The following is a 20808-nucleotide window of genomic DNA, read 5'->3' as shown; positions in this document are numbered from 1 at the left end:
ATAATTATGCTTTTTCCTCTAATTTTTAGGTTGAACATATGCACTTAACGCTAGGGTGGCCCTTCTGATTCCTAGCAAAGAGAAATTTTTAATGGAAGGTAAGTTTTTCATGCGATATGTTGGTGATGTGGATGGTGTACTTCGGCCTCCCCAGGATGAAGTATGCTGCTGGAGCGGCACGTATGCTTGTGCCCCGGCACTGGGTTGAGGCCGTAACACCCTATATGTTAGAATAGAGGAATATCAATAGCTCACGTAATATTTTGTCTAACCTGTTTATACACCCTTTGCTATCTTCTTATTTTGAGCTTTAGTTATAAGCTCGCATTAACTTGCAACTATGTTTTTATGTTGAATAAAGAGTAAAATTGATTATATTCATTTTCTATACGAAGTAGTAGCGAAAAATAGTTCCTGAGTAAACGGTGTATATCAATGTGATGGCAGTTCTGGTTTTAGAATGTTTATAGATCCTTTACTCATATTGAGTTTTTAATGTAACGGAATATTATTTTCTCAAAAGGGTTTTACCGTTAAGTAGTGCAAAATTTTCTGTTATTTTTCAAAGTATCGTATTTTAATCATAATTACCAAAATATGTAGATAAAATGATTTATAAAAAGCGTTTTCATAGATTCAAATGGTACACAACAAGTTCAATAAATCAGTAAGTTGGGTTTTTATTGGTTTTTAAATCATGTACCGTAATCTGGGGGAACTTTGATCACCGGGGTAGTTTTGATCAACATGAAATTTTTGCAGATAATCATCATTAACTAAGTCTGGTTTTTGAAGCCAAAAAATACAGACCCCGTTCGATTTTGGCAACATTTTTTATTATTTTTTCTCAGGTTTTTGATGCATTTTGCACTTTTCTTGTTTTGTTTATAATCTTGGTTGTTTATGTTATATTTGCTGTTTTTTCATTCTTTATCATTTTTTAGTTGTTTTTGATTTGTATTTGTTTTTGATTTTTTTTAATTTTTCTTCTTTTTGTCATTTTTGAGTACTTAACAATTTTTATATTTTTTTTGTTGTATTTTATCACCATTTCAAAACATAAAAACGTATTTATGGTGTTTGTTTAAATTATATTGGTCCTGTAATAGAGAAAATTTAAAGGTAATGTCGCTTCTAAAAACCGTTCGATTTTGGCACATGTGCCAAAATCGGATGTTGCCAAAATCGGATGTTGCCAAAATTGAATGTTGCCAAAATCGAATGTTGCTAAAAACGAACGGGGTCTGTATTGAGAAATGGTAATATTTTTTGCCCCTAAATGTATGCAGCATCATGGTCCATCTTTTGATTATATTTGTTTTCGAAAGAAAACGTTGAAAAATTCAATTGAGTCCAAACAAAAAATTACAATTATTAATGTTTTGAGCTTTCTGTGCTAAATGACATCAACACAATAATTTTGAAGATGTTGAGATACCTAAAAACCATAGTGATCAAAGTAACCCCGAAACTCGAAATCTGGTTTTGTAACAAACATTTAGTTACAGCCACTAATGTCGTTTGAATATTCAGCTATCAATGTTCATGCTTTCTACTCCTTACCTCAGTAAGTAGTTTAAAATTTTTTAGTTTTACAAAAAAGCAACCCCTTCCAAAATATTCGAAAATGAATTAAAAAAGTAATCAATGTTCCCCCAGTTAACGGTATGTAACTATTTTTTTCTACCGTAAATAGTTTATATGAGACGAGCGTTTTCACAAATAACACAATACAATTGTGTGTGTGATAAACTAAGTGCTCTTTAATAAAGGGTGATACGGTCAAAATTTGGTCAAGGGAAAACGCGTGTAAATCGGTGAAATCTATGATTTAAAAAATCAAATTAAATTTCTTTTTCAAGTTTGATTACTATATATTCAGAGAAAATATTCAGTTAGGCTTCCGCTTTCCAAATCCGAATTGCTTAACCCCTGCCATCATATTTTGTACAGCCACCTTGCCCACCTTCTTCGCCGCAGAAAGCCAGTTTGCCTTGAACTGCTGCTCGTCCTTAGCAGTTTTTTGGTCTTCTTTAGGTTCAGCTTGACAATAGCCCAGTATTTCTCAATTGGACGGAGCTCTGGCGTGTTGGGAGGGTTCTTGTCATTGGGAACCACCTGCACGTTTTTGGCAGCGTACCACTCCATGGCCTTTTAACCGTAATGGCAAGATGCCAAATCCGGCCAAAACAGTACGGAACAACCGTGTTTCTTCAGGAAAGGCAGCAGACGTTTATTCAATCACTCTTTCACGTAAATTTCTTGGTTGACAGTCCCGGAAGCTATGAAAATGCTGCTTTTCGAGCCATAGGTACAGATGGCTTGCCAAACCAAATATTTCTTCGCGAACTTTGGCAGTTTAATGTGCTTGAAAATATCTGCTACCTTTACCCTTCCTTTTACCGTATAAAACTCCTGTCCCGGAAGCTGCTTGTAGTCGGCTTTGACGTAGGTTTCATCGTCCATTACCACGCAGTCAAACTTCGTCAGCATCGTCGTGTACAGCCTCCGGGATCGCGCTTTGGCCGTCGTATTTTGTTTATCATCGCGATTTGGAGTCATTACCTTCTTGTAAGTCGATAGTCCGGCTCGTTTTTTGGCTCGATGCACGGTTGTAGACGATACACCCAGCTTATTTGCGGCATCTCGGAGAGAGAGGTTAGGGTTTCGCTTGAAACTACCGGCAACTCTCTTTGTCGTCTCAGCGGCTTCCGGTTTTCGATTTCCCCCAGATACAGACTTCCTGGCTGTCGACAAACGTTCCCCAAACACATTAATTACATGTGTAACGGTTGATTTGGCAACTTTAAGCGATTTTGCCAGCTTTGCGTGCGAGTAGCTCGGATTTTCGCGATGCGCGAGCAAAATTTTGATACGCTACTCTTCTTCCTTGGACGGCATTTTGACAACTGAAGAGTGGATTCCAAAATCAAAATAGGAGCAACATTCTACACACACATACCTTCAAAATTTCGGATGGAAATCGGCAAAGACCCACGCGACGAAAAGGAACTAGCGATTGGAAACTTGGAACATGGAACTGCCGATCTCTAAATTTTGTGGGCAGTACCCACGTGCTCTCCAACGAATTGAAGAGCCGCAAATTCGACATCGTAGCGCTGCAGGAGGTATGCTGGAAGGGCTCCACGGTACGAACGTACCCAGATGGTCGTGCCATCTACCAGAGCTGCGGCAACACACACGAGCTTGGAACAGCTTTTATAGTGATGGGAAAGATGCAAAAGCGCGTGATCGGGTGGTGGCCGATCAACTCACGAATGTGCCGGTTGAGAATCAAGGGCCGGTTCTTCAACATCAGCATCATCAACGTGCACAGCCCTCACCTCGGAAGTACCGGTGACGACAAAGACGAATTCTACGCGCAGCTGGAGCGTGAATACGACCGTTGCCCAAAACATGATATCAAGATCGTCATCGGGGATTTCAATGCTCAGGTCGGCCAGGAGGAGGAATTCAAACCGACAATTGGAAGGTTCAGTGCACACCAGCTGACCAACGAAAACGGCCTCAGACTTATTGATTTCGCCGCCTCCAAACGAATGGCCGTACGTAGTACCTTTTTCCAGCACCGCCTCCCACACAAGTACACCTGGAGATCACCGTACCAAACTCAATCACAGATCGACCACGTTTTGATCGACAGCCGGCACTTCTCAGACATCATCGACGTCAGATCCTGTCGGGGCGCCAACATCGAGTCGGACCATTATCTGGTGATGGTGAAGATGCGCCCAAAACTCTCCGTAGTGAACAACACGCGAAACCGGCGCCCGCCTCGGTTAAATATCGCGCGACTGAAGCAACCTGAGGTCGCGGCAGACTACGCGCAATCGGTCGAAGCAGCGCTGCCGGCAGAGGGCGAGCTTGACGAAGCCCCTCTCGAGGACTGTTGGGATACCATCAAAACAGCCATCAACAGTGCTGCGGAGAACGTCATCGGTTATGTGGAGCGATCTCGACGGAACGACTGGTTCGACGAGGAGTGTAGGAGGGTGATGGACGAAGAGAATGCCGCGCGGGCGGCAGTAGTGCAGAGAGGCACCCGTCGAAATGTGGAAAGTCACCGACAGCAGAAGAGGCAGCGAGTCCGACTTTTCCAGGAGAAAAAGCGCCGCCTGGAGGAGGAGGAGCTCGAGGAGCTGGAGCAGCTGCATCGTTCCCAAGAAACACGAAAGTTCTATCAGAAACTCAACGCATCCCGCAAAGGCTTCGTGCCGCAAGCCGAAATGTGCCGGGATGAGGACGGGGGTATCCTGACGGACAATCGTGAGGTGATGAAAAGGTGGAAGCAGCACTTCGATGAACACCTGAACGGCGCACATGCAGGAGATCAAGACGGTGAGGGAAGGTACATCGCCGGCGTAGCCAACGACGAAGACGAGCCACTCCCAACGATGAGTGAAGTTAAGGAAGCCATTCGCCAGCTGAATAGAAACAAGTCGGCTGGGAAGGATGGCATCGCAGCTGAACTCATCAAAATGGGCCCGGACAGGTTGGCCGATTGCCTACACCGGTTGATAATCCGGATCTGGGACATAGAACAGCTACCGGAGGAGTGGAAGGAGGGGGTTATATGCCCCATCTACAAGAAGGGCGACAAATTGGACTGTGAGAACTACCGAGCGATCACTGTCCTCAATGCCGCCTACAAAGTGTTGTCCCGAATCCTACTCCGCCGCCTAACGCCACAAGCAAACAGATTCGTGGGAAGTCATCAGGCCGGCTTTATGGAGGGACGGTCTACGACGGACCAGATATTCACATTACGGCAAATCCTCCAAAAATGCCCTGAACACCAAGTCCCTACGCACCATCTATTCATCGACTTCAAAGCCGCATACGACACGATCGACCGTAACGAGCTATGGAAAATCATGGACGAGAACGGCTTTTTCGGGAAGCTGATCAGACTGATCAAGGCGACGATGGATGGAACGCAGTGCTGTGTGCGGATTTCAGGTGAATTGTCGAGTTCATTCGAATCGCGCAGGGGGCTTCGACAAGGTGATGGTCTATCCTGCATAATGTTCAACGTGGCGCTAGAAGGTGTTATTCGACGAGCGGTGGGCGAAATGCGGGGCACGATTTTCAACAGATCCAGTCAACTTATCTGCTTTGCCGATGACATTGATATAGTCGGCAGATCATCTGCGGCGGTGGAGGAGATCTACCGCAAACTGAAACGCGAAGCAGGAAGGATTGGGTTGATGATTAATACGTCCAAGACGAAGTACATGCTGGCGTGCGGATCCGAGACCGACCGAACCCGCTTGTCCAGTAATAACAAGGTCACGATCGACGGCGACGAGCTGGAGATAGTCGAAGACTTTGTCTATCTCGGCTCACTGGTGACCGCAGACAATGACACCAGCCGTGAGATCCGGAGGCAAATTATCAGCGGAAGTCGTGCCTACTATGGACTCCACAAGCAACTGCGGTCGAGAAGACTTAGCCCTTGCACGAAGTGTAATCTGTATACGACGCTTATTAGACCGGTTGTTCTCTACGGGCACGAGACATGGATATTGCTCGAGGAGGACCTGCGTACACTCGGAGTATTCGAGCGACGAGTGTTAAGAACCATCTTTGGCGGCGTACAGGAGAACGGAGTGTGGAGGCGAAGGATGAACCACGAGCTCGTGCGACTCTACGGCGAACCCAGTATCCAGAAGGTGGTGAAGGCTGGCCGGATACGCTGGGCGGGACATGTTGCGAGAATGCCGGATGACTGTCCTGCAAAACAGGTGTTCGCCTCGAATCCGGTAGGAACAAGACAAGCGGGGGCGCAACGAGCGAGGTGGTTAGACCAAGTGGAGCGTGATCTGGCGAACGTGGGGTGCCCGAAAAATTGGAGAACGGTTGCCATGGACCGAGTGAATTTTAGGAATTATGTTCGTCAAGTTATGTCGTAAGACGGAATACTATGTAAATAAAAAATAAATAAATAAACACCTTCAAAATGAGGGGTGTTCAGGTTTTTTAAAAGCAAAATTGAAAGAAATACGTCAAGTTGGTATTGACAAAATTTTGACCGTATCACCCTTTATACACGCAGAAAAATTTATTTTAGATACAATAAGATTTTGAACGAAAATAATAAAATTTTTGGTTGGGAAAATGCACAAATATATTCCTGGTAACTCTGACAACAATTATCGATTTAATTTAAAGTTATCGTTTGATTGAAAACGAAATACACCCTTTTTGAAAATGATCCACCATTCTTGTCAAAATAATAAAAAAAATTTGGGTAAAAACTAAAACAAATGTGAGGTTCGAAACAGCGAAAAAGATCAGGTATAAAATAATGGGTTTATGATTTGAAATAATTTAGTTTTTCTTTCAATAATTTTTTTGGTTTTCGGATCTTTTCAATATGTTTAGAATACATTTTTTATTCAGTCAATTTATTTTTCAAACTTGCTTCTAATTTTCCTTACTTTAATTTTCTCTGAAATCGAGTCATCCTCGTCAAACAACAGCAGCAGCAGCATCTCCTACAAAACTACGCACTGGTCCACAGCCCATCCGGTGTTGCGGCTGCTGATTAAAGTCCACATTCACTTATTCATGATAATGGCCGTGCACAGCAACTGTCGTTGGTTGCTACTCAACGAAGGGTCTCAAATTCTGCCATGTTCAAAAACAAAATAAAAGTAGATTAGTAAAGAAACATTAGATTTTTCAAAGGTAGAAAGAACTTACCTTCCAATTCCAGCTGGTTCCTTCGGAGATTCCAACTCTCGGCTGGGATTCCACCGCTGCTGCTGGCCTTCACCCTCAATGGCAGTTTTCGCCATGGTGTGTTTGATGATCATGATGAAGCAAAATTTTCTCGATTTTTATCTTTTTTTTCCAATTTTCAACCTATGTTTATATTTTTTTTTCAACTACACGTTTATTAAAAAATACTAGGTTTTCGTTTGAAAACAGACCAAGTTTCGATTCCAAGTGATAAAAAATGAGTGTGCAAAAATAACAAAATTTTGTTATTATTTCCAATCGATTATTTCATGAAATGAAATGAAATATATGCATTGAAAATACAAAATAAAATAACAAAACGTTTTGTTGATCCGACCCCCCGTCTTTTTTCTGCGTGTACACCCAAAAACATTTATGATAAGTGTTTTTTTTGCTTTTGGGTAGGTGCCCGTTAGTTTCACGATAACCCGTAGATTGCGCTGCGGAACGGGTGCCAAAATCAACCTTCAGTGGTCAGTCTGGGTATCCGATGTCCGCGCTTTTGGAGTGGGGGAGTGTGGTGGGCCGCTACAAAAAAGGCTTTCAAATACACACAGTTAAGTTGGACGTAACTCTGTTCAAGTTAACTTCCAACTCAGGTTCCAAAATTAATTAATTAATTAATTATAAAAATAAATAAAAATTTTTGAACGTAATTTTTATCCAACCCATACCAACCAATGTGTCTCTAAAAGAGCTGACGAAACGACAAAGAATTGGTTTTATACTAGGCATCACATCACCTGTCAACGTAAACCCACTTGTCAGAGGAAATTAACATTTTAAGTTCGGATCCCTTTTTCCCGCGTTCCATTACCGACGAACCTATCCTTCCGGATGCGTTCTTTGTCTCGTAAACCTACTCATCACCGAAAGCTTGAAGAAATTTGCAATCGACTAAAGAGCACATTTATACCGACACCACATCACACCTCACACATTTACGTGAACCGATCTGAGGGGAACACAAAATCGTAAACAGCTCATTCCGGTTCGTCTGTTGTGCCATGCCAAACCCTTATTATTCGAATATGGTTCGTCTCAAGCAGGAACACACTCTTACTCAACTCAAATTCGCACTTCATCCAATCCACGAGGGGGGGACGCAGCACATCTCATTGATATAATTACAGATGAATTATTCATCCACGCTAAACTCACTTGACTTTCCTCTATCGTTAACTGGATTTGTTCGTCGTTGTGAAGCTATGTATGTATGGAGCTATCCTACCTACAGAACAGACACATAGCTATGCTGAAACGGACTTGACTTTCGCTGAAATATCGTTTGATTGAGATGACGTGAACGTGCTGTAATTAAATAAAAGAGTTGCCACCAAGTACCTACTTTGTATTTGGCGCTTCCTCCTTTCTTTTCCGGCAAAACAACTAACTTAGCTACCCACCTAAATACAACAAAAGCTTCCGAGGAACACTTCATCAACGCAACGCTTTCTTAATCGTTAATGCGGATGTGTTATGAATAAGTGGCTGGTTTGGTGAAAGTCGTTCTAGGTCATAGAATAAATGGGAAAATTGATATTTGTGGGATTTTTCAACAACGATTGGTAACAATCAGAATGTATTTTTATGTAGGACTTGTTATTCAATGTACAGTTGCGTTAAAAAAAGAATGAAACAGTGCAGAGCAGCGCATAAGCTTCCAGCTTTGAAGACTGCCATTTCTTCCACAGTTGATATTTTATCACTATTTGTTACCGCTTCAATCCTATTTTTCGAAGCGGAAACAATCCTACGGATGATACAGTATTTTTTCTTTGTTCGCGTTAACTTGTTTTGTTTCTTTTTGTATAATGGCTCGTTAGTTGATGAAAATTTAAATTTAAATTAGTTTCGTTAAATTATTGCTTGTACGCTGTTGTCCCAATCGGAGTAAAGCGTCAACTGACAGTTGACCTATCTGTCAGTCCTATATTCACCGGATCTTCCAGTTATAGGAGAGAGGAGTCTGGGAGAAAAGGAGAGAGGCGACATCTGGTGAGCGAACACTGGATCTGGAGTCTCTGGATCGAAAAACTCGTTCACTTAGTTCGAGACCAGGAAAGTGATAAGAACCAAATCCCGAAAAACCCTCACGTTTTCCGTAGTTCGGATCTAGTGTGCGTAGTGGGGCCAAGAGTGCCCAAATTTGGAGGAATTCGGTGGTAGTTTGGGTTCCGGTATCCCGGTTCCCCGTTTCGTGCCGTTCAGAAAAGTCTGGCGGTAACCCGTGAGGTGCTGTGGAAATCATAGTTACACCAGATTCGACAGTCTGTGCCCCGATTCTTCCCGCCCGTTCCGAGGAGCGTCACGCTGCTTTCCAACGCTCCGTCGGATAAATTTGTCTCGACCGCACCCGCTGGAATTGCCCTAAAGCGGATCCGAACGAACCCCTGGAACCCAGTCAACGTGGTGAAGTGTCCAGTAAACTGCAAAGGACGACCCACATCAACAAACCAACGACCAACATCTCCTTTGGTGAACCGGTTGGTGGTTGCGTACAACCTTTCCTGCAACACCGATCGAGGTTGGGCCCACTGGGAAAGTAAGGTGAACGCGACCCAGTTAGCACCCCTACGACTTCCGGTGAACCTTTTGAAAACCGATGGCCATCAATCACCTGCTGCCCCGAGGACTGACAACAAAACGGCAAGTTAATAAAACTAAATTTTTGTAATTCCGTCTGTTAATATTTAACCTATTTGTCGAGCCATATGATATTGTCTTGTCCGCCAGAGATTGTTCCACCTTGTCAGATACGATTGGTTGTTCCCATTCTCCCTAGGACGACGTAGCGACCCTGAGAGAACATTGTAAGTATCGTCTGAGCTAGCTGGGAGTGTTGGCCAAGGCCTCTACTTTCATATTTTATCATGCAACTTTCACACAAGCTTAACTTATGAACTTCTCATCATTCAGTTTGGAATATCTGGCATGCACTTGGAAGAGAGATTCAGCTTGTTTATTTAGTAAAAATAAGGAAAATTTAGATTGCCTTCCAAAATTAGCTGAAGCTTTGTCAAATTTTATTTTTTCATGTCAAAATTTGGTGACACTATTTTAAAATTACATTTTTCATCTCCCCCCTGGTTTTATCAAAACCGAACAACAAGATAAAAAATAAAACAGTTTGAATATGAGGTTGGTTTTGGGGAAGAATGAATTTACTTAATGTAGTGTAGAAAGAATGTAATATTGAAAAAATGTAGGTACTTTTTACATAGTATCGCCAAATTTTCAGATGAAATCAGATCAAAGTTGCAGCTAACTTTGTGGGGCAATTTCAATTTTACCTACTTTAACTATATAAGTGCATCTCTTTTCCTATTTTTTCCAAAACATTCAAAACTCAATGAATGATGAGTTCATAAGTTCAACTAGCTAGGGTGGAAGATTAGCTTAGCTTAGCTTAGCTTGATTAACTACTCACATCCACCTTGAATCGTAAAACCCGAAATGCATGGTTGAAGAAAATGTATGCATGACTTGTTCAAAAATCAAATTATGATAACTATAACTTCGAGTTCCACGATCGCTGGCGTGGCTCAGTAGAACGAGTTCTACATCGCCAATGGTTGCTACTCCGTGATTGACCGAGGCCATCAGTTTTATTCAGAGGTCAAATGAATGATGCTTGGGATTAGCAGCTCATTCACACTTCACAAAACTGATGCTCTCTCTTTTAACGTCAATAACGGCGCCGGCCATGTCCTAGTAGTCAATGGATAGATTGGAAACAAGAAAAAAGGATGAAAGATATATTTTGTGCTTGAGGACCGAGGTCACCTCTGCATCCTAGCAAAATAATTTTGGTTGGGAGAGGGGTTAAAGGAATTGGTTGGGAGACACTTTTGACTAGTGTTACGGTGAACAAAAAATATTATTTTCCTGACTCATAAAGTTTCTATAGAAGCAGGCATGAGTATGTTAGATTAAATGGTGATAAAAAAATGAATGATTTACCACGTGTAAACATAAATCTGTAAAAATATTCCTTTTATATAGTCGCGTGGCTTTTGATTTTTGTATCTTGAGATACAAATTGAAGAGGTTTGGGTTATTAATTTCGGACCATGTTGAGCAGCTAATAATAATTTCGAAAAAGGAACCATAAGTTGTTCATAATTTCATAATTTCAAGTTGTTGAGACATTTAAACAAGTTAAGTTCTTTACATTTGAATTTATCTGAGGGAACGAACATGCTTTTGTTAATAATGTTCCTAGGTGAATAAAAAGCTAGTTAAAAATAAAAACTTATTTGAAAAAACTCAACATAATTTCAAAGCACTAAAACTTCTTAACATAATTCGAACTACACAATGCGTGTTAAAAAAAATTATTTCCATGTACATATTTTCTGATCTAACAACCTACTACTTTGGTTGAGTGCCTAACCAAACTTCTGAAGCACATGTTAAAACGCCATTGAAATTACCAATGAATTGGATTGTGTATGTTCTTATGCTTCAACATAAAATGACCTGCTAAAATTATTTGGTCAACTAACTTTGGGGCAGAAAAATCAGTTCGAACGCAACCGTATGTTACCATCTTGAACTTCTGTGAAACGTAGGGTTCATACCTTCCTGACCAAGGTTATTAAATTTACTAGGTTTTCTGACTTTTACAGTAAGTAGGCGAGGACTGCGCGGTGAAGTGGTGAAGGGTTCGTTATCTTTGTTTACACATATTAGAAAAAGTTTTCGGTCGTATTTCTTCAAAGATTATGGCGTCTTTCTGCGCAAAAACGGTGGAAAAAGTGTGTACCGGAAGTTTCCTAAAAACAGGGAACAATTCAGGGCGTGGACAATATTCTTTGACCATACGGAAGGATGGATACCAAAGTCCAATCAAGGTATCTGTTCGGAGCACACCAAGCCAAATTGTTTTTGTTCATTTCAATTTGGGCAGAATGTTTTTGATTCGAAAATGAAAAGACGTCTCGTTCCGAAAGGTAAATTCAGTACTCATTATTTAGTAGGTTTACGCAATCGAAATGTTTCATTCAATTTTAGCTGTGCAAAGTTTTTACGTACCGCAACCTCTTCGATCTGAGACAGTCTTTGCAGTTTCAATGGACGACTTCCTCAACGGTAAGTGAATCGATTCACAACAGATTTCCGATAGGTTCCTGAAATCATAACGGTTTTTTTTAATTTTAGCTGGATCTGGTCTCCGCGCACCAGAGTCGCTACGAACCGAGACTGTTTTTGCAAAAAAAAATCACATCCAGATTACGGATGCAAAACTTCCAAAATGGACGTGACCCTCAGTATAACTGCCATGCCTTCGTTTTTAGCAAATTTGTCGGTTTCAGGTCATGGGGAAAGCCATGGAAAACATTTTTGTTTCGTATCACAGAACTTCGGGCTTTGCTTTCAAAAAAATATTGTGGAAAAAGTATCGAAAACAATTCTCGAAAAATATCCGAAGTTCGAAACAGTTTTTCACTTGATGGTATTATTTATTCAAACAGACAGCTTTTTTTAAAGAAATTGAAAAGAAATTAGAAACGCATAACATGATAAAATAAAATATTATTGAGGATCATTAGGAAGAAGGGCTCAAACTCGTGCAGAAAAATCTTATGTTACATTATAAAAGATAAAATAATTTAAAAAAAAACAGCGAAATCCCAGCTATCATAGAAACATTTCTCAATTCTAAAAGCCAAATATTGTTCATTCAGCTTGAACAATTCTCGGGTAGCGTTTTTTTCGTTTTCCCCACAGTTTGAAAAACTCTAATGATTTAAGTCTATTCTTATTCGGTTTAAATATCAGAAAATAAAACACAATATATTTTCAACTGATTCTTAATTATTTATTTAAATAAAAACTCTAACTGCAATTAACATAAATTTACAAGCATCATGTCCTTTTTACTTTAAATTTCCATTTTTACTGTTTTCTATTCTACTTAATATGTCAGCTTTAAAAGCATACGGCTTTTCATTTTTCTTTCTGATTTGTAATTGGAACATGCATAGAAATTCAATATTGAATGGTGTTTTGCATAGTCACTAGCGCGATCAACTTACACCGTATTCGTAGGTTTCCTGCAGCAATTTAACAGTTCGAGCTCCAGTCAGTTTATCAGTTAACAATTTCCGATGGGACCTGGGATTCCGTTGGGATTTTTTTAACTTTTCAGAATCGATATCTGAAAAAATAAAACGGTGAGATGTAAATGTTTCATTAATTTAAAAATATAAAAAAACTAACATACTTTCGCACCACATATGCTGCTGGTTCCATCAATATTTCCGATATTTCGCTTGTTCCTCGAGTCTATGAGCAGTGTACGATGGTGTTTTGCTTCGACTGCTGACTGAGAATTCAACCGACATCAAACTGATGTTCCGCTGTTGCCGGTTTTTCACATCGATAGCTACAAACTTAGCCACCAATTGCACTCCCCCGGAAGCTGCTTCGGAACTAACTGCCGGGCGACTATCAGCTAGTAATGCTGTTTCAGGTCACCAATCGTTTCACTTACCGACAATGAAAACGAGTGAAAGGGTGTTAAAAATAAACAACGAAATCAGATCTCAAATAATTATTTGTAAACAAACGCAACGTGTCCATGGTAGCCAATTTGGAAAACCAACATGGCTGATTCGAAAATTAGGCTGATCAGTACACCTACTATATACCCGCCTTGTTCCTGACCACGATATCAATTAAATATTTTTCACTCCATTAATTTATACATAGAATGATCTTTCCACTGCTTTGGGTTTATGATTCAAACTGTTTTTACTATCCTCTAACTCAAGAGCTCCGCTGAGAAAAATGGAATTATGCTCTCCGAAGGTGTTATCTCCAACTGCCTTCAGAAAAAAACCGCAAAAAAGGCTTTTCCTTGACCCGTAACTTGCGTTCAAGTTTACACAAAAAAAATAACCATGTGATTTATCCAATGAAATATTTTCTGCTCGACTTCATGCTGTTTATAAAAATATTCAAAATAATCCCCTAGATACTTTCCCTTTTTTACCTATCTGTAAAAAATTTAAACAAACTACTTATCTGAGAAATAATGTTTATCCGTCCGGCAGTCGGATTCAATGCTCGATCAGCTTTACAACACTCATTCCCTATTCGGATAAATTTTCACAACTTTTCACAATTTTAAAACTCAGAAAAATCCAAAATCTCCATTTGAGAACTCTCGAAAATTTTCTTCAAACAAAAAAACACTTCCGTCATCGACGGTCACAGCCTACCAAGTCTTAAACTAGCTAGGGTGGAAGATTCATGAAAAATATCAACTGTGAGAAAAATAGCAGTCTGTCAAAGATAGAAGTTTGAGCGGTGCTCTGTGTGATTTCAACCTTTTTGAACGCAACTGTAGGTATTATTTTACTGAAATATTATATCAACATTTGTTTAAAGTATTTTAAAAAATTAAATTCAACCCATCAAAACCACTACCTCAAGTGCACATTCTTGCTCTTTCTAATTACGGTATGGAAAGGTATTTTTCGTTCATAATGTCTCGACAGTAATACCGGCTTTGGAACGGTTTGCCTCCCACCTATCATAAAGACCAGGCTATCATATTCCGGAACCGGTCAGAGCACCATAAGCCAACATCCAGGAATTCGGGATGGAGATCGCAGGGACGGGTGGGACTCGAGAAGCTGTAACTTTTAATCCCAGTAGATAAGTGTGATATATGTGGGCTAGACTTTGGCACCGGGACAGAATTATTGCTTTCCGACAGACATTCGAATGAAGTTGAGGAAGGTCACTTTTGCTCCTAAGCCATCCAGCCAAACTAGCTTAAATATCATGCCACCGAGCTGCCCTGTTCCACACTTTGGAGTCACATTACATTGGTCTAGTATTTCCCCTTTGGGAATCTGCACGCGTTCCCAATTCCAGCCTCAGCTTTGGTTTGGTTCGGTCAGGATTAGATGGAATCGAAATTGGGCATAGAGTGTGAAGATATTTGTCTCTCGGAAAAGGGTGGACTCGGCTGTCTACATTCAATGTTCGGCTGGCACCAACCGTTTTGTGGAAAGGCATTACACTCAGGAGAGCAGTTTATTACACAATTAATAGGATCTATTACGATAATTAATCTTCTTTGGGGTGCTTAACGGCTGAGAGCAAAAGGTGGAATGGAGATTTCGTAAGTGATATATCAATTCGATAGGCTTGAGTGTACCGAAAACCGAATGGTCCCCTATTAGTGGGGCAATATATTTCCGGCGACTGAGCGCTGAGTTCTGAATTCATACTCATAATGGCTTTACGAATGTCTTTGATGTTGATGCTTCGCTTTGAAGTTGGTGGGGAAATCTAGTTTCCACTTTTCGTCGCCTTCATTGCGATATTTTTAGAATTGCCACCGCTTTAGATGAAATCTGCCAACATGGTCGCTCGTTTTAGTAATTTTACACCCGCAGAAGTGAAGAAAATTCAAAACCAACACAGCACAAATTAAAGTGCTGGTTTCATATTTTGTCAACAATAATGGAGTAAATAAGAGGAAATATTTTTAAATTGCGACCCAGAGATGGGTCTTGACTCAAACATTCAGTCAGCGAAACTTTTTTTTTTTTTTGTAGAGAAATGAATCCAACTTAGATGAATTCTCATCATAACTGACAACCCGTGCAGGATATGAGAAGGCAATGCAAATCTTGCCGTGCTTAAAAATGTCCAAACTTGATTCCAACTACCGTAAGATGAAATGATGGGAATAGAAATAGACCAAGAAAAATGATTATGATCACATGGGAGAGAACTATTCCCTTCATTCCGATAGACATCGACACTCAACCAGTATAATATTCATACGCCAGGTTGGTCTCCTGTAGTAGAATGTTAATACATGGGCCCCGGAGAGGCGCAAGATGTGGGTTCAAGTCTCACCGGGAGACAAGGCGAATTTTTTTCGCATGTTTTTCAACATCGATTTTCTCTTATCTAGTCCCTGAAATTTCATCTAAGTTGGATTCATTTCTCTACAAAAAAAATAAGAGGAAATAAGAATAAAAATTAGATGTAAAGTCAATAATAGATTTAATCTAAGTTTAAAATTGATTTCCATGATCATGAATAAAATAAAATCGGTCAAGGTTTGATAATTGTGCTCAGTATTCAATCTTCTCCTCGAAAATAGTCCTTGTAAATATATGATATCCACATCATAATATTAAAACATACAGAATAAGATTCATACGATATTTTATTTTTGGTTGTATAAATGATGATTGTACATAATACGATATAACAAAATTATAAACATAAACTAATCTGTGCCGAAAAATGAAGAGGAAGCCCAATAGGTTTAAGTGACTACTACAGAGACAATAAAGCTCCCGTACTTTTTAAAAATGCTTTAAAACCTTGACCCTACTCAATAATTAATCAAATCAAACCAACTGAACAGCTAGTAACATTCTATAGATCCTTGGCGGCAACATAAAAAAAACAAGATTAGAACGAAAATTCTTCCTAGGATCTTAATTATTTGTATGTAGTTAACGGTTTTTACATACTTTTGATGGTTTATCACATCTTAACTCCCATAGGTCCCAGAAATTTTTATCCGTTACAGTCCCATGAGTGTTTATATAATTTATAGTTTTGGAAACCTCTTTGTGTAACTCAATTATGTTTTTCAGACGTTATTCACCTACATCCACCACATTTTTTGTAAAGTATTGCAGCGTATATATAATTACACCACTAGAATTAGTATGAAATTGCCTTTTTGGTGAATATAAATTTATTGCAGGAATCCTGAGATAATATACTCAGAATCCAGTGCAAAGTTGTATTTAAGTGCAAAAAAATCTGAAAAAATGCAAATTGAAAAATGTTTGAAAAACAGCAAGCTCAAAAATTCTGTGTTTCGTATTTTGACAATCTTAAAAATGCAAAAATGCGCAAATGACGTCAACATTTCAATCCTCTTTTCAACATTTATCGATGTAACTTGACCCTTCGTTTAAATTGATTGTTGCAACAATTTTGCAACAATCAATTTAAACTGTTCTAAATTTCGCATTTAGCTTAAAAGTCAAAAAAAATTTCGATGGAAATAATATTTCTAACTTCAAGATCAGGTTCAATTAAAAAATTTTGGTTAAAAAAAGACCAACTTGAATCTGAAAAATATGGAATGTGGAAAAAGCCTTAATTATCAAATTTTTGGCATAGTGTTATTCACATTGAGAAATTTTGTTCGACTCGAAAAAAATATTTTCATATTCTCACTAAAGTCATTCACATAATAAACACAATTTGAATTTTTTTTTGTTTTTTTTTCTGATATAATGGTTTTTTAATAATTGTTGCAAATTTACAACATCATGCAACGGTAGTACCCTAGCTAGGTATATAGGTTCCAAAGTGTGTTTTTGAAACTTGCATCGTTTAATTAAACAGTGTATTTGTTTCACGGTGAAATTGTTTTCGTTACTAATGATTTATTATCATGTTAACACTAAACGTACCGATACATTGTGTATTCATATGTATTCATACCGCGAGCGGTCAAATGACGGCAAACACCATCGCTAAAACTCTCTTGTTATTCAACCGATTTCTCATACATAATTTACAGTTTTGAAAAGCTCATAACGTGACTCAAATATGCTTCTCAGACAATTTCCAGCTACGATCAATTAGTTAAAAGTTATTTAAAGTTCGAGAATTTTTTTTATGAAAAAACATGCTTCAGGAAAGAGGCTGTAAATCAGTTATTAAGTGCTCGAAAAAAATGTCATTTAGTGCCTGAGAAAGCTTAAGGTTAGAAGCTATTTGTTGCACATATGGATTTTTTTTCTAATTTTTTTAAGTTTATGGCCATAAAAAATGTAAAAAAGTTGTGTAAAACCCGTACTTTTCAATCAATCAACCACCAATGCTGTTTCTGTTACAGTAGAAAATTTTTAAAAAAGTAAATTGGAAAGTTGACGTAATTTGTCACATTTTGGCATCTTTAGATTTTTGAAATAATAAATACAAAATTTATGACGGTTTTTCAAAGGTAGCTTTTCTCGAACTTTTAAGGCACTGGATTTTGAGTATGTTAACGTTAGGTTTATGCAATAAAACTGTATGCAAAAGAAAGCAAATTTCATACTGGTTCTAGTGATGTAACTGCATAGGCAGTGCGATGCAAAGCTGAATTTAGGTGTAGGAATTGTCTCAGAAAATCCAAATTGATAAAAAGTTCGAAAAACAGCTACCTTTGAAAAGTCGTAATAAATTTTGTATTTCGTATTTAAAAAATCCAAAGATGCCAAAAAGTGACAAATTACATCAATTATCCAATTAATTTTTTAAAATTTTTCTACTGTAACTGAGGCAGCTTTGTAGTACGGGTTTTACACAACTTGTTTACATTTTTGTGACAATGATTTAAAAAAAAAAAATTAAAAAAAAGTTCCATATGTGCAAGCTTATAACTTCAGCTTTCTCAGGCCCTAAATGACACTTTTTTCGAGCACATAATAACTGATTTACAGCCTCTTTCCTGAAGCATGTTTTTCCATAAAATTTTATTTGGACATTGAATAGCTTCAAAATTATTGATTGAAACTGAAAATTGTCTGAAAAGCATATTTGGATCACGTTATGAGCTTTTCAAAACTATAAATTTTGTAAAAAGCAAACAGTGTAAACCGTCGTTTGACCGCCCGCGTATGAATAAGTATACCACATGCTTTATTCGAAAACCACAACACTTCGAAAAATTATGAAAATGCAAAAATACTTACTTTTTTAAAATAAAAATTGTTCTGTCGTAAAATTTGTGAAAAAAAAATCTATTAGGCTTTATCATCATTTTAATTTCGATAACCGTTATTTGACCGCATCCGGTACGTTTAGTGGTAAAGATGTATTAAGAGGGGGGGGGCGGTTAAGGAGAAATCCCCCCCCCCCACCGGGGGTCCGTTACCACTTGTTTTGGGATAGGTTTGACTCATCTCACTCCCTTCCAACTGTTCGAAACAAATAAAGAATCCTGAAAAGGTACCTAAGTAACCTTCTCATGATTCTAAATTTGCCGAGAGTCGGAGAGATCTAAAACTAGGACGGGCCTGTAATATACTACTAATTTCGGAAACTGCAAATTTTCAATATTCTTTATCTTTTGTTATTTGTACGGGGCACTGAACTTACGGAAGAGGGACTGAACTCCCTAGCCGAAGAGGGAGAAAGAGCCGCCGCCATTGGAGATATCCGATTATTATATGATATTTCTCGCCGCCTTAGTGGTGCAAGGACCAATGCAAGAATGCCGCTGAAAAACCGAGCAGGTCAGCTGCTGACAGATCGAACAGATCAGCTCAAGCGTTGGACTGAGCATTTTGATCAACTTTTTCGAGTTACAAATAGCAATGGCCAACAGAACCCGCAGCTCGAGGCGCCCACAGTAAGTCGCATAAATGGCGTCAACTCGGGAGCGCCCTCGCTGGCTGAAATAGAAACGGCAATCAAGGACATGAAATCCAACAAAGCGCCTGGAATCGATTGCATTCCTGCTGAAATGCTCAAAGCCGACCCTGCCTTGTCAGCACAAATGTTGCACCGTCTATTCGCTGACATTTGGGATACTGCAACATTCCCGGCCGACTGGATGCAGGGTATCCTCGTAAAGGTCCCAAAGAAAGGAGACCTAACAAAGTGCGGTAACTGGCGTGGCATAACTTTGATCTGTACAACCCTCAAAGTACTCTGCAAAGTGATCCTGAACAGTGATCCAGGAGAAAATCGACGCTACACTCCGACGGCAACAAGCTGGATTCCGATCCGGACGATCATGTGTGGACCACATCACAACGCTACGAATAATACTGGAACAAATCAACGAATTCCAGGACTCTCTTCTGCTGGTGTTCGTTGATTTCGAAAAAGCATTTGACCGACTGAACCACGAAAACATCTGGGCTGCTCTTAGACGACGAGGGATCCCAGAGAAACTAGTCCATCTCATCGAAGCACAGTACGAGGCATTTTCGTGCAAGGTCTTGCACGACGGTGTCTTGTCCGAACCAATCCCGGTAACTGCTGGAGTGAGACAAGGATGTATTTTGTCACCGCTGCTTTTTCTCATCGTAATGGATGAGATCTTGACTGGATCGATTAACTGTAGACCAAACCGAGGATTGCCGTGGAATTCTTCAACCATGGAGCAACTGAACGACCTTGACCTGGCAGACGATATTGTTTTGCTCGCCCAAACACAACAAGACATGCAGAGCAAACTCGACGACCTCACCGAAAGCTCCAAGGCAGCACGTCTCAAAATCAATGTCGGAAAGACCAAGTCGATGGAAATCAATACAGAAAATCGTTCCAATTTCGTGGTTGAGACAGTGGAGTGCTTCCAGTATCTTGGTAGCCAGATTACGCCTGATGGTGGGACCAAGAAGGACATCGAGACCCGGATCAGAAAAGCCCGATTTGCGTTTGCGAGTCTCCGAAACATCTGGCGGTCACGCCAGATCTCTCTACGAACTAAGATCCGAATCTTCAACTCAAACGTCAAATCCGTATTGCTGTACGGGTGTGAAACTTGGTGCACATATGCGGTGACGACGCGAAAGCTGCAAGTTTTTGTGAATCGCTGCCTGCGGAACATCATCCGCGCTTGGTGGCCTGGCAACTGGATCTCAAACGTTGAACTTCATCGCCGGTGTCATCAAAAGGCGCTAGAAATCGAGATTCGGGAACGTAAGTGGAGATGGATTGGGCACACGCTGCGAAGAGATGAAAACGAGATTTGCAGAGAGGCGCTTGAATGGAATCCAGATGGGCATCGAAGAAGAGGCAGGCCCAAAAGCTCGTGGCGGCGAAGTCTAGCCGCTGAAATCCGCACAGTTGACGAGAACCTCGGCTGGCAGCAAGTGAAGACGCTGGCTCCGGATCGCCAGCAGTGGAGATCTTTTATCTCAGCCCTATGCGCCGGTCAATAGGCGCTGGACCCTTAGGTAGGTAGGTACTGAACTTACGGGTTCCCGTATAAATAGGTCTAATGTTAAACCTACCCAGGCTAATGTTATTGGTACACTC

This window comes from Uranotaenia lowii, chromosome 2 (genome assembly GCF_029784155.1).
Source record: "Uranotaenia lowii strain MFRU-FL chromosome 2, ASM2978415v1, whole genome shotgun sequence".
NCBI classification, from domain to species: Eukaryota; Metazoa; Arthropoda; class Insecta; order Diptera; family Culicidae; genus Uranotaenia; species Uranotaenia lowii.
Note: the sequence above shows the minus strand (reverse complement) of the source record.